This window comes from Rhinoderma darwinii, unplaced genomic scaffold, assembly GCF_050947455.1.
Source record: "Rhinoderma darwinii isolate aRhiDar2 unplaced genomic scaffold, aRhiDar2.hap1 Scaffold_81, whole genome shotgun sequence".
NCBI lineage: Eukaryota > Metazoa > Chordata > Amphibia > Anura > Rhinodermatidae > Rhinoderma > Rhinoderma darwinii.
Window position 1 is genome coordinate 849,056 of NW_027464375.1, and position 20,903 is coordinate 869,958.

General features: G+C 44.1%; 1 long non-coding RNA gene across 3 annotated transcripts; it reads left to right on the forward strand.

Annotated features, from left to right (window-relative positions):
* The first annotated feature begins 6,829 nt into the window (after positions 1-6,829).
* LOC142731519 (uncharacterized) lies at positions 6,830-14,620 on the forward strand. Of its 3 annotated transcripts, XR_012878980.1 has the most exons (5): positions 6,830-7,218; positions 10,099-10,219; positions 10,359-10,561; positions 11,628-11,723; positions 14,119-14,620. It is a non-coding gene; the product is annotated as an uncharacterized LOC142731519 (long non-coding RNA). The 3 variants fall into 3 exon arrangements; XR_012878981.1 differs by having other exon boundaries at positions 10,099-10,561; XR_012878979.1 differs by having other exon boundaries at positions 6,830-7,203; positions 10,099-10,561.
* The last annotated feature ends 6,283 nt before the right edge of the window (positions 14,621-20,903 follow it).

Below are 20,903 nucleotides of genomic sequence, written 5' to 3' on the forward strand. Positions count from 1 at the left end.
TCAGGAAGTCGTTGTATGGCTTTGAGTCCATGGGGACTAGACAATTTAAGTACTGCTGGATCTATTTGAATTCCTTGATCAGAGATATATCCTACAAAAGACAGTCTGGATCACTCAAAAAGCAATTTTTTAAGCTTGGCATATAGATGATTCTCTGTAAGTCGGTGCAGAACAAGACTCTATTGCTTGCGATGAGTATAGTGGTCTAGGGAGAAAACAAAAATGGCATCCAAATATAACAAAACACAGCCGTATAATAGATCTTGCAAAATGTCGTTAACATGTTCTTGAAAGACAGCCGGGGGATTTCTGAGACCAAAAGGCACAATTAGATATTCATGGTTTCCATCTCTAGTGTTAAACATGATTTTTCCCTCATTCCCTTCACAGATGTGAATCAAATTGTAAGTACCACGTAAGTCTAGCTTGGTGAAAATCTTAGCACCTTGCAGTCAGTCAAAGAGCTTGGAAATGAACGTGTTTTTTTTTTTATCGTGATTTCATTAAGACCTCGGTAGTTAATACAGGGCCTGTTCATCCTTGATGCGCTCTGCCAGACCTTTCCAAAACATAGCGACAAGAGAATCAATGTTCCACTGTAACTCTGTGGATAATGTGCAAAACTGGATGGCATATTGTCCTACTGGAGTAGTGACGAAGAAGCAGATGATGACTTTTTTAAAAGTCGTGAAAAATTCTTGGATAACAAAGATGATGGGTTTTTCCTTTTCCATAGAGGTGAAGCCCAGGCCTGCGCCTCACCAGACAGTAGAGACAAGATGTTGGCTACCTTAGCGTGGTCGGAAGCTAATTGCTGCGCTACTAGCTCAAAACGGATTGTGCATTGATTTAATCCTCTACAAGGCCTGGAGTCGCCTTTGTAAGATGGAGGAGTTGGAAGATGCAATCCAGGACTGAAGGCAGCAAATTGAGGAGGTGGCGATTGCGCCCCAGCAGCAGATAAAACACTTAAATGTGAAGAAACATTTTGTAATAACTGATACAATTGATACTAGCGGACACGTTGCCTGAAATGGTGTCGAAAGTTCTCTAGGATCTGGTTGACCCTCTCCACTTGGCCATTGAACTGTGGATGGTATTCAGAAGAAAGATCTGACTTGACTTCCAGCAGGCCACACAGAGCTCTCCAAAATCTTTAGGTGAACTGTACACCGTGGCCTGAAACAATATGATGGGAAAGAACATGCAGGCGAAATATATGCTGTATAAAGAGACCGGCAAGATGAGGAGCAGAAGGCAAACAAGACAAAAGACCAAAATGTGCCATTTTGAATAAGCGATCTACCACCGGCCAGATGGTATTGCATTTGGATGAAAGGAGTAGATCCCTCACAATGTCCATCGCAATATGTTGCCACAGAGAATCAGGGACTGGAAGAGGTAGAAGAAGACCAGGTGGTCTGGACTTGGAGGTCTTGTTCTGGGAGCAGAAGGAACAGGAAGCCACATAGTCCTGAACATCCTGGACCATGGCTGGCTACCAAAATTGATGAGAAATGAGCTCTCTGGTTTTACGCACTCCTGCTTGACCGGCCAGTTTAGGGTTATGTCCCCAGGAAAGCACTGTCCTTCTTCTGGCTGAGGGAACAAAGGTTTTTACGATGATGGATATCCTTCAGTAGGACCGGAGCCACCAGAATGATGCGAGAAGGATCGATATAATATGTTACACTTGATCAGAGTCATCAAATCACCGAGACAGATTCGGATATTACATCGCTGAAAGGTTTGGCCTCAGCTTACTTGTCCTTAAACACCCACAGCTCATTTCTCAAATTGAAATACATGTCTCAGTGGGAGACGGATATGGGTCGGGAGTTCTCGGAGGAGGACTGGAGGGCTGCTTTACATCACTCACATAGGATATCCAAATGTGTCAATCATATAGAAGCCGTTAGGAAAATTCAGTTTTGTTGGTACCTCACACCTGTTACAACATATGCAAGCCAGGGCTTCTCCTTTGTGTTGGAGGGAATGTGGAGCAAGGGGCACATTATTTAATCTATGGTGGACATGTAAATCAGTCTACCCATTCTGGAAGCGTATCTTCCGCTACATATCAGAATTAATGGGAGCAGAACTTTTACCTTCCCCTGCATTGGCTTTAACTGATATGCAGATGGATGAGATCCCTTTAGAATATAGGTTGCCAATAAGCCATATTCTTATCGCTTCCAGATTCCATATAGCCAAGAGATGGAAAACAGCTGAGGCTCTGAATCTCTCGGAGGTGCTAAACAGGGTTTATCTTCACTTCTATTACGTATTGCACTTTGCTACATCTAAAGGTTATAGGCAGAAGTGTTTGTCTCAATGGGCCCCTTGGACGGAGTTACCCCATGTTCAACTTCTGCTCCGCAAGAACTCTGTCACTCTGTGAATGTATCTGTGCTAACTTATACATGGTTTTCGTATCCTGCATCATCCTGTTCCTTTTTGACATCTCATATGTATAATTGCTTATATTTATCACCACCACTCTTTGTATGTCTGTTTTTATGTTTGTTTGTCTGTTAATATGTCAGTATGTCAACGTCCGAGGCACGTTTCTGATATCTAAAGGTGCAAGCTTTTTCTGTGTTCTGTATACAACGCTGTGAGACTGTATCATTGGGATGTTGTATACTTTTGTATTGTACTTTGGAAAAATAAAAACCAAGTTAATTTCAATTCACCGAGACAGAGCGTCAGCCTTAGTATTCCTTTCAGCAGGACGTAACAGAATTTCAAATCAGGCAAAGAAGAGCGCCCACCTGGCCTGGCGCGGATTCAACCGCTGAGCGGTCTGTAGATAGACCAAATATTCGTGGTCTGAAAATAATTACAGGATGCATGACCCCTTCTAGCAGATGTTTCCACTCTTCCAATGCCAATTCAATGGCCAGAAGCTCCTGATCTCTAAGAGTAATTCTTCTCGGCAGGAGAAAATAACTAGGAGAAGAAGCCGCAGGTGACAGTCTTGCCGGTAAAACCTTTTTGCGTCAGGTCTGCACCTGCATCGATAGTAGAGGCATCCACCTCAAAGAAGAATTGCTTGGAGATGTCCGGATGCTGCAATATAGGGGCGGCAGAGACAGACTGAGTTGAAGAAATGCCAATTTGGTCTCTTGGGTCTCATTTTTAGCATTCACTCCTTTCTTTGTAAGAGCTGAAATAGGCGCCAGTAATGAAGAGTAGTGGGGAATAAACTGCCGGTAGAAATGTGCAAATCCCAGAAAGCGTTGAATTGCACGGAGACCCTGAGAACAAAGCCAGTTCAACACATCAGATGTTTTGTTGGTGTCCATCTTCAATCCCTGGTCAGAGACTATATAATCTAGAAAGGGAAGGGAGGATTTCTGGAAGACCCACTTCTCCAACTTTGCACAGAGCTTATTCTCCAGCAGCCGTTGAAAGACCTGTCGAACACGTTTCCAATGTGTAGTCAAAGCGGGTGAGAAAATCTTGATGTCGTCTAGATACATCACCACATTGACATATAACGGATCCCGGTGGATGTCGTTAACTTGCTTATCATTGCTTTGCATCAAAAGAGCCTTACAGGCAAAGACATTGCTGCTTGTAAGATTACCCCAAAATGAACCATTTATCGGATCATCCAGTACTTCAAGGAGAGAGGTTCATTTGCTATGAAGAAGGCTTCAGGGTGTCCATGAAATTCCAGCAAGTACCAGGACCTTCTCCTAAAGAGGATTCAGCTATGGGATCGGTTCAACAGCAGTGCAGCGCTTCCTCAGACATCTGTCAGTGCATCTGCACGCACAGTGAGGTGAAGGCTTTTGGAGGCTGGACTGGTGTCAAGAAGAGCTGCAAAGAAGCCACTTCTCTCCAAGAAAAACATCAAGGACAGACTGACATCCTGTTTTAAGTATATTGATTGGACTGCAGAGGACTGGGGTAAAGTTATTGTAACGCTGGCGGCAGGTCCCTCTCCTGCCAGTGGTCTCCGTCGCTGGATCCTGTACCTTGCTTGACAGCCTCCTCCACCACGAGGTCGCTAACGTCCACTGATGTCTCCTGCTCACGGCAGCCGGATCCCAAGTGCGCGCTGGCCCAGGCCGTTTCTTAAAGTGCCAGCATGTAAGTATATAATGGATGAGTGTAATATAGTGAGTTCAGGTAGGTATATAATGGATGAGTGTAATATAGTGAGTGCAGGTATGTATATAATGGATGAGTGTAATATAAAGAGTGCAGGTAGGTATATAATGGATGAGTGTAATATAGTGAGTGCAGGTAGGTATATAATGCATGAGTGTAATATAATGAGTGCAGGTAGGTATATAATATATAAGTGTAATATAATGAGTGCAGGTAGGTATATAATGGATGAGTGTAATATAATGAGTGCAGGTAGGTATATAATGGATGAGTGTAATATAGTGAGTGCAGGTAGGTATATAATGGATGAGTGTAATATAATGAGTGCAGGTAGGTATATAATGTATGAGTGTAATATAGTGAGTGCAGGTAGGTATATAATGGATGAGTGTAATATAATGAGTGCAGGTAGGTATATAATGGATGAGTGTAATATAATGAGTGCAGGAAGGTATATAATGGATGAGTGTAATATAATGAGTGCAGGTAGGTATATAATGGATGAGTGTAATATAATGAGTGCAGGTAGGTATATAATGGATGAGTGTAATATAATGAGTGCAGGTAGGTATATAATGTATGAGTGTAATATAATGAGTGCAGGTAGGTATATAATGTATGAGTGTAATGTAGTGAGTGCAGGTAGGTATATAATGGATGAGTGTAATATAATGAGTGCAGGTAGGTATATAATGGATGAGTGTAATATAATGAGTGCAGGTAGGTAGAGATGTCAGTAATACACTGCAGAATTAAGGCGGGATTCACACGACAGGGTTTCCCGGCCGGGTGCCGGCCGTTCATAATTCGGCCGGCACCCGGCTGCATTAGGAATAATAGACCCCTAATGGGGCTATTCACACGACCGATTTTTTGACGGGCCAGGAAAACCGGCCGTCAAAAAATGGGACATGCCCTATATTCTGCCGGGTACCCGGCCGCCCGGCTCCGATATGGGGCCGGGTAATACACGGCCATCACCGGAATGTGTCCCGAGTGATGGCCGGGTCAACCGTCACTCGCGCACTCTCTCCTCCTCACAGTGCAGAGTGCATGTGAGGAGGAGGAGTTGATGCCATTCGGACGAATGGCTACGCTGGTGATACTGTGTGGCAGGGTCGGGGTGTACAGCAGGTGGAAGGTAGCGCTGCGCTGGCTCCCTTCCCCTGCTTGTTACGGTTCCCGACCGCTGGCTGTGTTTTTACGGCCAGCGGTCAGGGTCCTTAAAACCCGAGCCATAGACTTTTTACGGCTCGGGTTTTAACTTGCTGCCCGCGCGATCGGGCAGCTGAATGTCGGGTCTCCGGCTGTCCGTGACTGCCGGGGACCCTGAGGAGAGGATAGAAGCAGCTTTCACTGCTTCTGTCTTCTACGATGTCTTTTTACACAACGCTCAATGAACGCTGTGTATAGAAATAGAGACAGCAGCGGTGCTGTCTCTATTCCTCCCGGTGATCATGTGACTGGTCACATGATCGCCGGGTGCCGTTAGTGACAGACTGCTGCTGGGTCTTACTAGACCTAGCACAATCCTATTAGTGACAATCGTCACTGTGAGAGGGCTGATTTCCCCTGTAACTGTGGCTGCTGTGCAGCTCCAGTTACAGGGAAAAACATGGTGTAAAAGAAAGAAAAAAAATATTAAAAGTTCCAAAAAGGTCTTTTTTGACCTTTGAGGGAAAGAACATAATAATAAAAAAATAAGTAAAGTGCAAAAAATTAATCCGATTAAAAAACGGTCAGGGAAAAAACCGGATGCAAATCGGGTCCAAATCGGCCGGTAAAAACAGCAACACGGCCCGGAACGGAATCGGAACGGATGCAAACCGGCCGGGAAAATCGGCCAAAAACGGCCGATTTTCCCGGCCGACACTCGGACCCTGTCGTGTGAATGAGGCCTAAGGCGGGATTCACACGACCGGGTCGCGCCCGAGCCTGAGTGCCGGCCGGTAAAATCGGCCATTCTGCCCGGCCGGTTTGCATAAAGTTTTGCATCCGGGCCGGGCAGATCTGGACAGTGACATCAGCGGCAACTCCTGAAGGGGAATCCCCATGTGTTCGGGGATTCCGCTTCAGGAGATTCCCCTGATGTCACTGCCCAGATATGGACAGAGACATCAAGCGCTCTGTCCAGGAGCGGAATCTCCGAAAACACGGGGATTCCGCTCCTTCAAGGAGCTAAAGTGCGGCTAGCACATAGCAGAGCGGGGAGATACCTCCCTGCTCTGCGATAGTGGCGTCGCTGCAGTAGTAGCAGCAGCTGCTAGCGGCGCCATCGAAGGTGTCGCCGGGCCAGGGTGCTTTTAAAACAAGCAGGGGAAGGGAGCCAGCGCAGCGCTCCCTTCCACCTGCTGTACACCCCGGCCCTGCAACACAGTGTACAGCGATGCCATTCGTCAGAATGGCATCAACTCCTCCTCCTCACATGCACTCTGCGCTGTGAGGAGGAGGAGATAGAGCGCAAGCGCAGGAAAACCCGGCCATCACTCGGGACACATCCCGGTGATGGCCGGGTATTACCCGGCCCCATAGACTTCTATAGGAGCCGGGCGGCCGGGCACCCGGCCGAAGATAGAGCATGTCCTATTTTTTGACGGCCGGTTTCCCCGGCCGTCAAAAAATCGGTCGTGTGAATAGCCCCATTAGGGGTCTATTATTCCTAATGCAGCCGGGTGCCGGCCGATTTATGAACGGCCGGCACCCGGCCGGGAAACCCTGTCGTGGGAATGAGGCCTAACGCAGCATGTGATTACGATTTTTATAAATATTATTCACTTGTATTAAATAGATTTCTACTACATGTAAACATAAAGGTTTTCTATATTTTCTTTGCTATCTTTTCTCTACCCCACATGGCCACTCTATGGTGATGCAGGTGGTGGCGCTATTTCACTGTTTACCTCCGGCAGCAGAAGGGCGAGGTGCAGCCCTGCCACACAACAACAATCCTGGTTCCGCAGTAGAATTTTCTGTTTTTTTGGTGTAAACTTTTTGCATAGATTTTCATTGTAGGATCTGTACAAAGTGGAGCTGCCAGGAGATCGGAGACTTGATGAGATGGACGCATGCAGCTCCCGTCAGGTACATACTGGTTAGGTGAGTCGTCCCACCTCATAATATCCATGAAATATGGAAATAAATAGGTTTTGGACAAATATCAAACTATCACTGCCAGGCAAAAAACTTTAAAACAGAATTTTTAATAAATATTAACTGTAAAAAAAATAATCAAATACCAATTTAATTTTACTACAAAACACATAGCACCTCGATCAGTGGTACAAGCATCTTTGGGGTACTCCAGCGGGTAGAGTTCATAGAACAGGGTATAATACTAGTAATACCAGTTCAGTATCAGGGCATAATAAATGAGTATTCCCACCTCCCCTTTCTCATCCATATTAGGCTCTGTTCACATCTGCGTTGGGGTCCCGTTCTGACGTTCCGTCGGAGGTTTCCGTTAGAACGGGACCCTGAGCAGACACCGACGAAAACCAGGGGTTTCCGTTTCCATCACCATTGATTTCAATGGTGACGGAGCCGGTGCCCGTGGTTTCCGTTTGTCTCTTTTGTGCTCCGGACCCTTCGTTTTGCCGGAAGCAATAGCTTAGTCGACTACTGAAATCAATGGTGATGGAAACGGAAACCCCTGGTTTCCGTCGGTGTCAGTTTGTGTCTGCTCAGGGTCCTGTTCTGACGGAAACCTCTGACGGGAACGTCAGAACGGGACCCCAATGCAGATGTGAACAGAGCCTTAGGGCATGACCAGACGTGGCGGAATTGCTCTGCAATTCCGCTGCGGATAGTCCGCAGCGGAAATCCGCAGCGTACACGTTTCTCCATTGCTTTCCACAGCTTTTTAGTTGGGTTCGTTTACACGTTGCGGACAATTCTGCGGAGCATAGGCTGTGGTGCGGAATTTGGTGTCCGCAGCATACACTGGCTGTTGCAGACGTGTAGCGGACTTGTTGCGGACTCATTGCGGAATTTCTCCATTGACTTCAATGGAGAGTGAAAATTCCGCAATGAAGTCCGCAGATGTTATGTGTGCTGCGGAGCGTACTGGTTTTACTAACATGATAGTTCTTCATTCTGGCTAAACCTATGTATCTCTAGATCTACAGCCAGACTGAGGAAGTCAATGGGGCTCCCGTAATTACGGGTGACTGCGTGTGTGCACCCGTAATTACAGGAGCGTTAATAGGCGATGTCAGTAAATAGTCACTGTCCAGGGTGCTGAAAGAGTTAAACAATTGGCAGTAACTGTTTCAGCACCCTGGTCAGTGACATCCGATCACAATATACATCAGCCTGTAAAAAAAATAGAAGTTCATACTTACCCATAACTCCCTGCTTCTTCCTCCAGTCCGGCCTCCCGGGATTACGTTTCAGTCCAAGTGATGGCTGCAGCCAATCACAGGCCAATCACAGGCTGCAGCGGTCACATGAACTGCCGCGTCATACAGGGAGGTCGGGCTGGAAGTCGAAAGAGGGACGCGTCACCAAGACAACGGCCGGGTAAGTATGAATTTCTTTTTCTTTTACTAGGGAAAGGGCTGTCCCTTCTCTCTATCCTGCACTGATAGAGAGAAGGGAAGCCCTTTCCCCCTCAATACGCAACGGCCAGTCTGCATCAATTTAATGCCATTTTAGGCAAAGCCGGACAGAATCTGCAACGCAGATTATGTGCGGCATTGATGCGGACAGTGTATGCAGAACTCCGCCACGTCTGGTCATGCCCTTAGACTGTCACACAGAAACCTCTGCATGTTCTTTATATCCACAATTTCTAGTTATAATCCCTCCTCATCGGGCTGCAGCGGCCAAACCGCAAGAGAAGTGGGGGGTGTGAACATAATCTTAGGCAGCCTTGGCTGGAATTACAGCTGTGATTGGATAGAGTAGGTCACATGTGGACACGAAGTCCCTGTTTACACACCAAGTTTTTTGCAGGTGGAAAAATCTGCCTCAAAATTCCTTCTGCCGCTTTTTTTACGCATTTTTCGACCACGGCCATTGAGCACCGCAGGCAAAAATGCTGCGAAAACCATTTTCTTTGCCTCCCATTGATGGCAATGGGAGGTCAGAGACGGAAACGCTTGAAGAAAGGGCTTGACGCTGCTTTTTCCTGTGAGTGTTTTTTTCTCGTGGGAAAAACGCCTCTGCATCCCATTGAAATCAATAAGATTAGTTTTCGGACGTTTTTTGGTGCGGTTTTCGATGCGTTTTCCACTTAAAAAAACGCTCCAAAAAAACTCTGTGTGAACTAGGCCTAAGTTTATGCAGTTTTCTAGAACCCTATTCACATTCATACTTTATGTGTCAATTTGACCATGGAAATCTGCAATAAATATGTAACATGTGAACATAGACTTAGGGGCTACACGTGATGTTTCAGGCTACATTTACACACTGCAACCAGGTTACATCACACTTGTCTTCTCTCCCAGATTGTCCTGGAGACTTCCAAACTAGGGAAGATCTTACATGATGTAGCTGCATAAAGGAAGGCACTCTGCTGGGACTATTTGTGAGGGAGAACTCTGCTTGTAGTGGTTATTGGGGGCAGTCTGCTGGCACTAATTATTGGAGGCACTTTGCTGGCAATATGGTTTATTGAGGTGGTCTCTGCTGGTAGTGTTGTTTATGAGGGGGCAGTATACTGGCACTGTTTAAGGGACAATACTCTGCTGGCACTGTATGGGGGCACTCTGCTTAGTCTAATGATGGGGTCGCTCGCTGATAACTGAGGCTTCTTAGCTGTCCTTATCGGTGTGGTTTACATAGGAAAGAAATTCTCAAACCACATCTCAAATCTCCCTGTAGTTGATTCTAAAAACAGACAAGTATGGCTCAGAAAAACGGCTGCAAACAAATAACCATTGATGTGAATGGAAATGAACAAAATGTTTTTCGCTTTCTGCGATTATTATTTACATGTTTTATAAAACATGTTGCATCTCGTGTTATACACAGCAGGAGGCAACAGCACACGTCTTATCACACAGGAAGAGGAAATACATCAGAAAGGGAAACGGGAAGAGGAAGAGCAGCCATGTCATACAGGAAATACAGGGAAGTGACATCATCACAGGAGGTAACGTATATCCTGTGTGCGGGGACCCCAGAAATATGATGAGACTGACGTATCAGGGCTGATACATAGTAATGTTATGTTAATGTTATGTTATTATATATCATTACGTGTGTGTTTAGGCTGTGCTTATATATGTTAGTAGGTCGGACCAGAAGGATCGCGTGTTCTGTATACAAGCTCCAGATAAGAAGAACATGGATCAGCACATCAACACCAGCGCTCCTGGGACTGCGCTCCAACCACACAGCATTTCATCCGGAGGATCGACTGTTCCGTAGTCCAAAACGTCACTTCTCGGGTTCTATTCCTACAATGGAGGAAAAAGTCAATTACATATTTTCAGTAATTATTGTTACAATATCTCCATTAAGGAAATCTCATGTATGGAATATTTTTTTGTATCACCTTAACTTCTGGTTACACCGGAAATGCCCTATAAGGGTATTTAGATATCATAGAGGGGGGTATCACGCTGGAGACCCTCTCTATGACCCAAATGGAAGCTCTGCGCCACCTCTGTCCAGAGGCTGTGTGTGGTATTGCAGCTTTTCTGTATTGAAATGTATAGGGCTAAGCTGTCCACACACCGCACATCACCTGTGGACAGGTGTGGCACTGTTTTTGGAAGACAGCAGCTCTATTTTTCTAATTATGTACAACCCCTTTAATGAAATAATCTCTTTAGAGGGTTTTCTCCATCTCAGACGTTTATGTGATATCCACCTATGCGCATGCACGCAGCTCTCTCCGTTCTGTACAATGGGAGTTACGCAAATAGTTCAACAGCGCTCAGCTGTTTCCGAAACTTCCATAGAACAGAATAGAGAGAGGAACGTGCGAGGCCTTTCCCAAGTCATTCTCCACCTGGAATCAGCAGCCATTAGACGGGACAGGGATCTGGGAACAAAGCAGGACAGGGTCAGGGAGAGACCTCCGTTTTCCACATAGGTGTGAGTCCCAGAGAAATAGTAAGATGGGAGTACCCCTTTAAATAAAACTTCTTGGTGATAATTGATTTTCTTAAGGTGTTTAATTAAACTATGGACAGTGGGGTCGAAGAACCCGCACCCAAAATATCTATACTGGAGTGACATGCCTGTTACTAACGCTGTATACAAGCTCCCCACGTATAACAGACAGGGCCCTCACTGAGACTTTGTAGGGGCTCCTAGAGACAAATATATATTGATGTACAGACATTTTCCCCTCCGTTATTGTGCAGCACGACCTCCCCACATATAACAGGCAGGACCCTCACTGACCCCCTGGACAGACACATAGGCCTGAATATATTTATATCTTTATATTTTCCATTATTCACCTGAAGGAAATGTTATTTTTAGAAATGGGGAGAAATACTTGGAATTGTGTTTTTTTAGTTTCTGATGTTATTTTTGTTACTTCTCAGGTATAAGGAGAAAAGTAACCGGCACATACAAGATGAGACATGGATGAAGATGCTGCGGAGGACTGTACCCCACCGGGAAAGAGCGGGCTGTCACTGGTATTACCATGGGGCAGATTTACTAAGGCCTCATGCACACGACCATAGTGAGGTGCATTGACCGTGACTTACGGCTCGTACGTCCGCGGAGTGTCACCCACGGCCGCCCTCAAATCGCAGGCCGTGCATATGACCGCGTGCATTATTTTCTATGAGCCTGTACCGCAAAACACGACCGTAATAAGACATGTTCGTTGTTTTTGCGGTCCCGGTTCCTGGGCAATGCACGGACCATGGAAACCACGGTCGTGTGCATGGGCCCATTGAAATAAATGGGGCCGCAATTCACCTGCAGATTTGTGGGTGAATTGCGGCTGCAAAAATACGTTCGTGTGCATGGGGCCTAAAACTATCTGAGTTTTACACAGTGTAAACTGATACAAGGAAGTCAGAAATTGCGCCAAATTTATCACAGTGGTGCACGATGTATGATAGATTTTACTAGACATGTTAGACACTTTTGGCTTCCTTATACCACCTCTTGGTTGGCTTAGTTTAAGACACGCCCCTTTATTCTAGGCCACGCCCCTTGTCAAGCACACCGCAAAATGTGGCTAAAACAATTAATAAATATGGTGCACAACATGTACGCCATAATTCTGGCTCAATTTGAATAGTAAATCTGCCCTACTATAAATGTAATATAAATTTGGGGTTAGTATTCAGGGCATATTCCCTATTTAAAGAATTGATAAGAGTCGGGAATCCTTCAGCTTAGTCCATTCTCTCTACTATCAGTCAGTACAGGGAGTAGTAGTACATATAAAACATTACATGGTCACCATGTCAGCTTTATTCTGCCTGCACTGACAGCACAAAGTCTTCATGGTGACTGCAGGACTGGAAGTCAAGGACCACCTCTATGATGTCCGCGGGACCTAATAGGGATATGGCTCTTTTTCCATTTATTTGTTGTTGTACTGTAATGAGAATATTATTTACATGCAGTATTTATTGCTAGGGGTATTTTTTTTCCCTGAAAATTATATAAAGATCAAGTGACGTAGGATTGGTTCAGACTGGTGACATCAAGACACAAATGTGACCTCAATAATTCGTCAATGAGCTGATAATCCCGGTGCCAATTCTGGCTGCAAGTAATATATAAAGGGGCACACCTACCTCAAGTACTGGCACAGTATAAGGTCATCAGGGTGACTGCAGGACTGGAATTAACGCTCTTTTATGAAAAGGGTGTTTTGCAATGTTCAGCACATGGCAGCTTTGTGTATATAGTAGTATATAGACCCTACTGCACTGATTCTTCATACTATACCCTAATATAGCATAGTTGACAATATTTGGAATTTCTTTCTAGGGACACTTTGGTTTCAGATGGATTGAGACAGGAGTTGACAGGCCGTACCTTTGACAGAACGTGGTTCATTGGGCATGGCTTGCCATGGGGCAGGGTTAGTGAGAATACGCTTTGTGTACCAGATATTCCCTGAATTCTGTCCTCACTATATAAACCTAGCAGTAGGGACAGTATAGAGGGAGGGTATTGCCTGCAGAAGTGATCTAAGTAAGTATGGCACGTGACCACTGTGGCCAGTGATTGACTAGTGCGATCATGTGCCGATACGGGACATCACTGGTCCAGCCTATGTAAACAGGCCGGCAGGGGATTGTGAACCGCCGGCACTGGAGCCGCAGAGAATTAGAAGGTGGGTATTTGCTAAATGGTGCAATTTTCAGTTTCAATTACAATTTTTATAATGCCTGGAAAACCCCTTTAATACCAAACCCTAAAATGTATTCAGACCCCGGACAAATCCCCTTTATGTACTTCCCGCTCCTTCAGCAGCTCTGGGTCCCATTCGGCTGCGGACCCCACCTCTGCTGGCTGAGCCAGGAGCTGTTAGTGATATTGGCCTTTACATATTGGAGTAATCCAATAGATAACAGCCAATTTTTTTTATAAAATCCTGCGATGTAGTTTGGGTGGGCACTGCGCCTTTGATTGCATGACACATTTTTCTTGGAGTTCCCCTTTAAAAATAGATAAGCGGCGGGTAACACAAATACTTCACACGTGGACGGTAAAGTAAAACCCATTTTATTTTGACTGTATTTCTGGACCGGACTGGTCCGGGACTAAACTTGACTGGTCCCTTTGTCAGGTTAGGATCAGATAAAGGGACAAGTCGTGCCAGAAACGCGTATTTAAATAAAATTCTACCATTGCTTGGCGCCCTATCTGTCCCCGTTTTTAAACATTTCTGTTAACCGCATCTTAAAGTTGAGCAGATTTACTTGTAAATTTATTTAACTTAGTTGAACATAGAACGCACTATCTACCTACCTGGCAGACAAAGGGTCTTGGTGTGGGTCACGGGGAATATCTTCAAGAGAGCAACTCTTCACTAGGACATTTTATTTATTCTTGTTTCAGAACTGAAGGGAATGTACCGTACAACATCAGCAGGAGGAAGCCCTGGTGTCGAGAACGTCAGCCATGGAAAGGGATGTCCCAGATCAAGGTCTGAAAGCTAAAGAGGCAGCAGATATGAACCACTAATGTCCATCTAAGAATGCCGTAACGTCATCCGTCCACACCTCCTCCTTCCCATCCCCCACTGTCCAGAAGGGGTTTTTAAGATCCATCCAATTAAAAGACAACTGTCCAGAAGTCTTTGAAAATGAAGCCTTGTCCATGATTCGCAGGGCTGCAGTGAAGTACAATGGTTTTGGGTGTTTAATGGCAAGTCTCTTCAGATGCCCGGCAATGGACTTCCTCCCCTCGTCCTGTTTGGTAGGGTCTCTGCACTCCCTTTCCTGTAGAACAGCTGCATCTACAGATTCCTAAGGCCATCCATATTTTTTTCCTGTCTGGCTGATAGCAACACATGTCAATAAAAACATACCTCAATGTATTTATTGTATTTCTAATAAAAATGGATAGACAAATACATAAAAATAATTTGTTTTAATTCCAAAGAACTATCATGAAATCTATATTATACCTGTGTAATCAATTGTGGACATGGTCACTGATTCATTGAAGAATGAGTAGGCTGGGTAACCCATGGAGTAACATCCAAACAAGAAAGACATCTTCCTGCTACAAAAACAGAGGTCATAATCAGGACGAACGTACACCACCATACAACAAAGTCCAGCAAAGAGATCCCCCAGCCTGAGACATACTGTACTCCGTGTCAGAAGAACAAGAAGCTACAAAAAGAGAGACAACTGCATCCAGTCGATTTTCTTATCAACCAAGAGGTTCACAAGGTGAGAAGACTAATTTACATTTTTTTTCAAGGTATTACTCTAGGGAGCGCTCCTGTAAACATCTTTTTTCTCACACTGTATTTTCCTAAGGTACTGTATACATTTCACTCATTAATGCCGACCTAGCCAAGTGAGCACACAACAAAGTAAGCCTGCGCACCCAAATAGAGTACCAACCATCTACACATCATACCAATAAAGGAGTTTTGCCTTTGCACAGCGCTCCAAGGGGAGCACAATACAACTTCAATGCTGCAAATACCTAACCTGAACGTCACATCTGCACCTTCCTCTTCTCTTTTGAAGATGTTAGTGTACAGAGTAGTAGGGGAATTGACCAGACATGATGTGCTGCCTCGTGGACTGTCCTATATTTCCAGAGCGAAGGAAAGATAGGTGGTCTGGCCAGTTGTAGACTTCATCCCTAACATCTGACACAGACCAAAATAAGTATTCGGCACTCAAAGCTTAAGTTTTAAGAAATCTCAAGTGCGCCAACTACAGCGGTCAGCCGCCATTCGGAACGAAGCGCCAACTACTGGATGTACCAGCAACCAGAATGGCACAGTGCCTGATGAAGGTCATGTAATGACCGAAGCGTCGCACTAAGCCTCTGGCATCTACAACCACTTGAAAAAAATCAAGATTTCTTCTTTAAACTTCAGCTTTGTGTGCCAAATACTTATTTTGACTACGATTGGGTTGGGACCCTATTCGTGCACCTACATCGTCCAGTGCGTTCTGAACCACTACTTATCTGGCACAGACCATCCTGGAGCTGAATGTCTCTGAGGCTGCTCTTTCAAAGTTGCTAATGTAGCTCATCTGGGCTCCATAGACCCAACCTTTATATATGACTCCTAGAGAAATGGGTTAGTGAAAGAAAAAGGTAAAATTCAGATCCTGGAGGCCATTGAGGATGTCAACCTTTGGACCTTGATTGGCACCTACGCCATATTTTCAGAGTAATGCATCAGATGTCTCAAGAAGAACATTTTATGAGAAAAGGACAATGTTGATGAGATTGCAGGTCCTCCTGTTTCTAACTCACATAATTATTACCGAGCATCCAGGTAAATAGTGCATACAAAGTCCAGAAAAATAACCAGGCGACTGTCCAGATAAACATTGGATACAGCGCCCAGAAATGGTGCATTGAGCCCTGATAAATATTTCCTTAAAAGGATTGTCCGAGAAATTAAACTAGTTGCATGGAATGTTTTGAAATGAAAAAACAGCCATTACTCTCCTGTTAAATCCCCTGCGCCCATGATCTGGTGGTCAACCCGATGGGTTGATTGAAGAGACTACCCTACGTGGATCGACTCCCGCTACAAAATTCTCACCCAAAAATTAAAATATGGAATAGGTTACCCCTTTCTATGGCAGATCGAATAGCCGTAATTAAAATGATAGTATTACCCCAGTTGTTGTATCCACTGATTAACAGTCCCATGTGGATAGGAGAAAAGACGTTTAAATGCATAGAAAGTTTAACCCCTTCCCGACATTTGTCGTTAAGTATACGACATGGAAAGCCAGTGCTTCCCGTAAAATGTCATATACTTACGCCAAATGTTTGGCACCGGCTCAGAAGCTGAGTCGGTGCCATCATCGCCAGATCTCAGCAGTATCTGACAGCTGACATCCGGCTGTAAAGGCGGGGACCAAAATTAGCTTCGATCACCGCCAATAACCCCTTCAATGCAGCGTTCAAACGTGATCGCTACATTTTAGCTGTTTGCAGCTCATCGGAACCACAGCAACGAAATTGCCGGGGTTCCGGTGGCTGCAATAGCAACCGGAGGCCTAATACTGGCCTCCCAGTCTGCCTAGCACGGAAGCCGGTCAAGATCCGTACAGCAACGGAGCCTGATCGGCTTCCGTAGCCTCCGACAAGATGGCGCCGACTCAGGAGCTGATCCGGCGTCATCAGCGGTGGAAGTCAGCTGTATATTACAGCTGCCATCCACATGAAATGGCAGGAACCGGAGCTAGCTCCGATCCCTGCCATTAACCCCTTTGATGCAGCAATCGAAAGCGATTGCTGCATCTTAGCGGTTGCTAGCAGATCGCCAGCCCTGACAGGCAATCAGGACTTGCGACTGCTGCTATGGCAACAGGAGACACAATGGCCTCCTGCTCTGCCATTACGGAAGCCGATTAGGCCCCGCCGGGAGGCGAAGCCTAATCGGCTTGCTGTCAGTGAATAACTGACAGATCGAATACATTGCACTACGTAGGTAGTGCAATGTATTAGAAAAAAACTAAAGCTGACAGTTGGACCGTCAAGTCCCCTAGTGGGACTTGAGAAAAAGTGTAAAAAAAAGTATAAAAACGTGTAAAAAAAAAGTGAAAAAAATAAAAGTTTGAAAACAATAAAAGTTTCAAGCAATAAAATAAAACACAATCGCCCTTTTTCACTTATCAAGTCCTTTATTGTTGAAAAATAATAATAAACCATATGTATTTGGTATCGCCGGGACTGTAACGACCTCAGGTATCAAAATATTATATATTGCACACGGTGAACAACGTAAAAAAAAAATGTAAAAAACTTTACCAGAGTTTCTGTTTTTTGGTCACTTTGACCTACATATATTGGAATAAAAAGTGATCAAAAAGTTGCACGTATCCAAAAATGGTACCTAGAAAAACCATAGCTCGTCTCGCAAAAAACAAGCCCTCATACAGCTCCGTCGACAAAAAAGTAAAAAAGTTATTTTTTCTCACAACTTGGCGACAGAAAAAATACATTCTTTTTACAAAAGTAATTTTATTGTGCAAAAAGTTGTAAAACATAAAATAGTGCTAGAAATTAGGTATCGCCGGAATCGTACTGACCCTCAGAATAAAGTTAACATGTAATTTATAATGCTTGGTGAATGCTGTATAAAAAAACCTAAAAAAAAACTATGCCAGAATTGTGTTTTTTTGTTTACCTGGCCTCCCAAAAAATAGGATAAAAGGTGATCAAAAAGTCACATGTACCTCAAAATGGTACCAATAATCGCTACAGCTCGTCCAGCAAAAAAAACAGCCCTCATACCACTACGTCTATGAAAAAATAAAATTAGTTATGGCTCCAATAAGTCAGGAAATAAAAAATATGCAGTTGTGCCCGAGGGGAACATTTCTTCTGTTTGAAGAGGCGATTTATCAAGGACCTAAAATTAGGGAACCAGGAAGGGCAGGGCCCAAACATATCTGCTGGAAGCGAGGGTGCCCGTATTATACCAGGACAACACTTTCCCAGCAAAATTCCTCAAACTGCAAAGGTGCGGAGTGTGGACCAAAAGGGGGATAAGAAAGGACGCCATATATCAGTGCGACACCGGCCTGTGCAGAAAGGATTGCTTCACAGCGTAACACACATCTATGGATCATTTTATTGTTTTTTTACCTCATTATTATGCCACCTGACTATGCCCCTGATGTACTCTGCCCAGCTTACATGTACCCCCACATTATAAATGGAAACACCAGCAATAATCAAACAAATCTACTACCAAGCAAAATCCGCTCTCAAAAAGCCAAACGGCGCTCCCTCCGCTCTGAACCCTACAATGTGCCCAAACAGCAGTTTACTTCCACATATATGGCATCTTCATACCCGGGGGAACCCTTTTAGCAATTTTTGGGGTGTGTGTCCCCAGTGGCATAAGCTGGGCATGACATATTTGTCACTGAAATGGCATATCTAGGGAAAAATATTTTTTTTTACTTTGCACCATTCGCAGTTCAATCATTTATGGAAAAGACCTGTGGGGTGAAAATGCTCACTACACCCCTTAATAAATGCCTTGAGGGGTGTAGTTTCCAAATGGGGTCACTTCTCAGGGGTTTCTTTTTATTATTCCACATCTGAGCCTCTGCAGTTGTGAACCAATACTTTGTAAATCGACAAATTAGGCCACAATTTTACATGGTACGCTTTCACTCCTGAGCCTGGTCGAATGTCCAGGCAAAAGATTAGGGCCCCATGTAGGGTGTTTCTAAAACCGGGAAACACTGCATAGTAATTAGAGAGCAGTCTTGTTATGGTGGCACAAGCTGGGCACCACATATTGGCATATCTACAGAAAAAATCCCATTTTCACTCTGCAACATCGAGTGCACACTAAATTCTACAAAACACCTGCAGGGTTAAAATGCTTACTACACCCCTAGGTAAATGCATTGAGGGGTGTAGTTTCCAAAATTGAGTCACTTCAGGGGGGTTTCCACTGTTTTGAGCCCACAGGCGCCCAGAAACCAATCCAGCAACATTTGCACTCCAAATGGCGTTCCTTCCCTTCTGAGCCCTGCCGTGTGCCCAAACAGCAGTTTATGACCACATATGGGGTATTGCCGTACTCGGGAGAAATTTCTTTACAAATGTTGTGTTCTTTTTTCCTTTATTTGAGAGAAAATGAAAAATTTTGCGCTAAAGCTACGTCTTATTGAAGAAAAAGCATTGTTTTTATTTTCACTGCCCAATTCTAATAAATTCTATGAAACATCTGTGCGGTCAAAATGCTTACTACACCCCTAGATGAATTCCTCAATGGGTGTAGTTTCCAAAATGGGGTCACTTGTGGGGGGTTTCCACAGTTTTGTCCCCTCAGGGGCTTTGTAAATGTGACAAGGCCTCTGCAAACTATTCCTGCTAAATTTGAGCTTCAAAAGCCAAATGGCGCTCCATCCCTTCTAAGCCCTGCCGTGTGTCCAAACAGCCAATTATTACCACATGTGGGGTATTGTTTTACTCGGGAGAAATTGCTTTACAAATTTTGCAGTGCTTTTTCTCCTTTAGTCCTTGTGGAAACCTACATTTTCTTTGAAAAAATGTAGATTTTAATTTTCACGGCCTAATTCCAATAATTTCTGTAAAAAACCTGTGGGGTCAAAATGCTCACTATACCCCTAGATAATTTCCTTGAGGTGTGTAGTTTCCCAAATGGGGTCAATTTCGGGGGATTTTCACTGTTTTGGCACCGCAAGAGCCCTTCAAACCTGACATGGTGCCTAAAATATATTCTAATAAAAATAAGGCCCCAAAATCCACTAGGTGCTCCTTTGCTTCTGAGGCCGGTGCTCCAGTCCAGTAGCACGCTACGGCCACATGTGGGATATTTCCAAAAACTGCAGAACCTGGGCAATAAATATTGAGTTGCATTTCTCTGATAAAACCTTCTGTGTTATAAAAAAAATTGTATTAAAAATGTATTTCTGCAAAAAAATATGAAATTTGTAAATTTCACCTCTACTTTGCTTTAATTCCTGTGAAATGTCTAAAGGGTTAACCCCTTAATGACCAGCCCATTTTAAGCCCTAATGACCAAGCTGTTTTATTCGTTTTTCTATAGTCGCATTCAAAAAGCTATAACTTTTTTATTTTTTCGTCTACAAAGCTGTATGAGGTCTTGTTTTTTGCGGGATTAGTTGTACTTTTTAATAGCACCATTTTTGGGTACATATAATTTTTTTATTAACTTTTATTAACTTTTTTTGGGGGGTTTATAAAAAAAAACTGAAATTCCGCCATTGTTCTATGCGTTTTTAAATTGATGCCGTTCACTGTGCGACATAAATAACATGTTACCTTTATTCTATGGGTCGGTACGATTACGGCGATACCACATATGTAGAGGTTTCTTATGTTTTACGACTTTTGCACAATAAAAACTCTTTTGAACTAAAATTATTTGTTTTTGCATCGTCGCTTTCCAAGAGCCATAACTTTTTTATTTTTCCATCAATGTAGTGATTTTTTGGGCTGGTTTTCTGCGGGACGAGACGTAGTTTTGATTGGTACTGTATTGGGGTGCATGGGACTTATTGATTCATTTTTATTATGACTTTTTTGGGGGGCAATGGAAAAAAATTGCAATTTCGCCATTGTTTTTTGCGTTTTTTTTTAATGGTGTTCACATTGCGGTTTAAATTACATATTAACTTTAT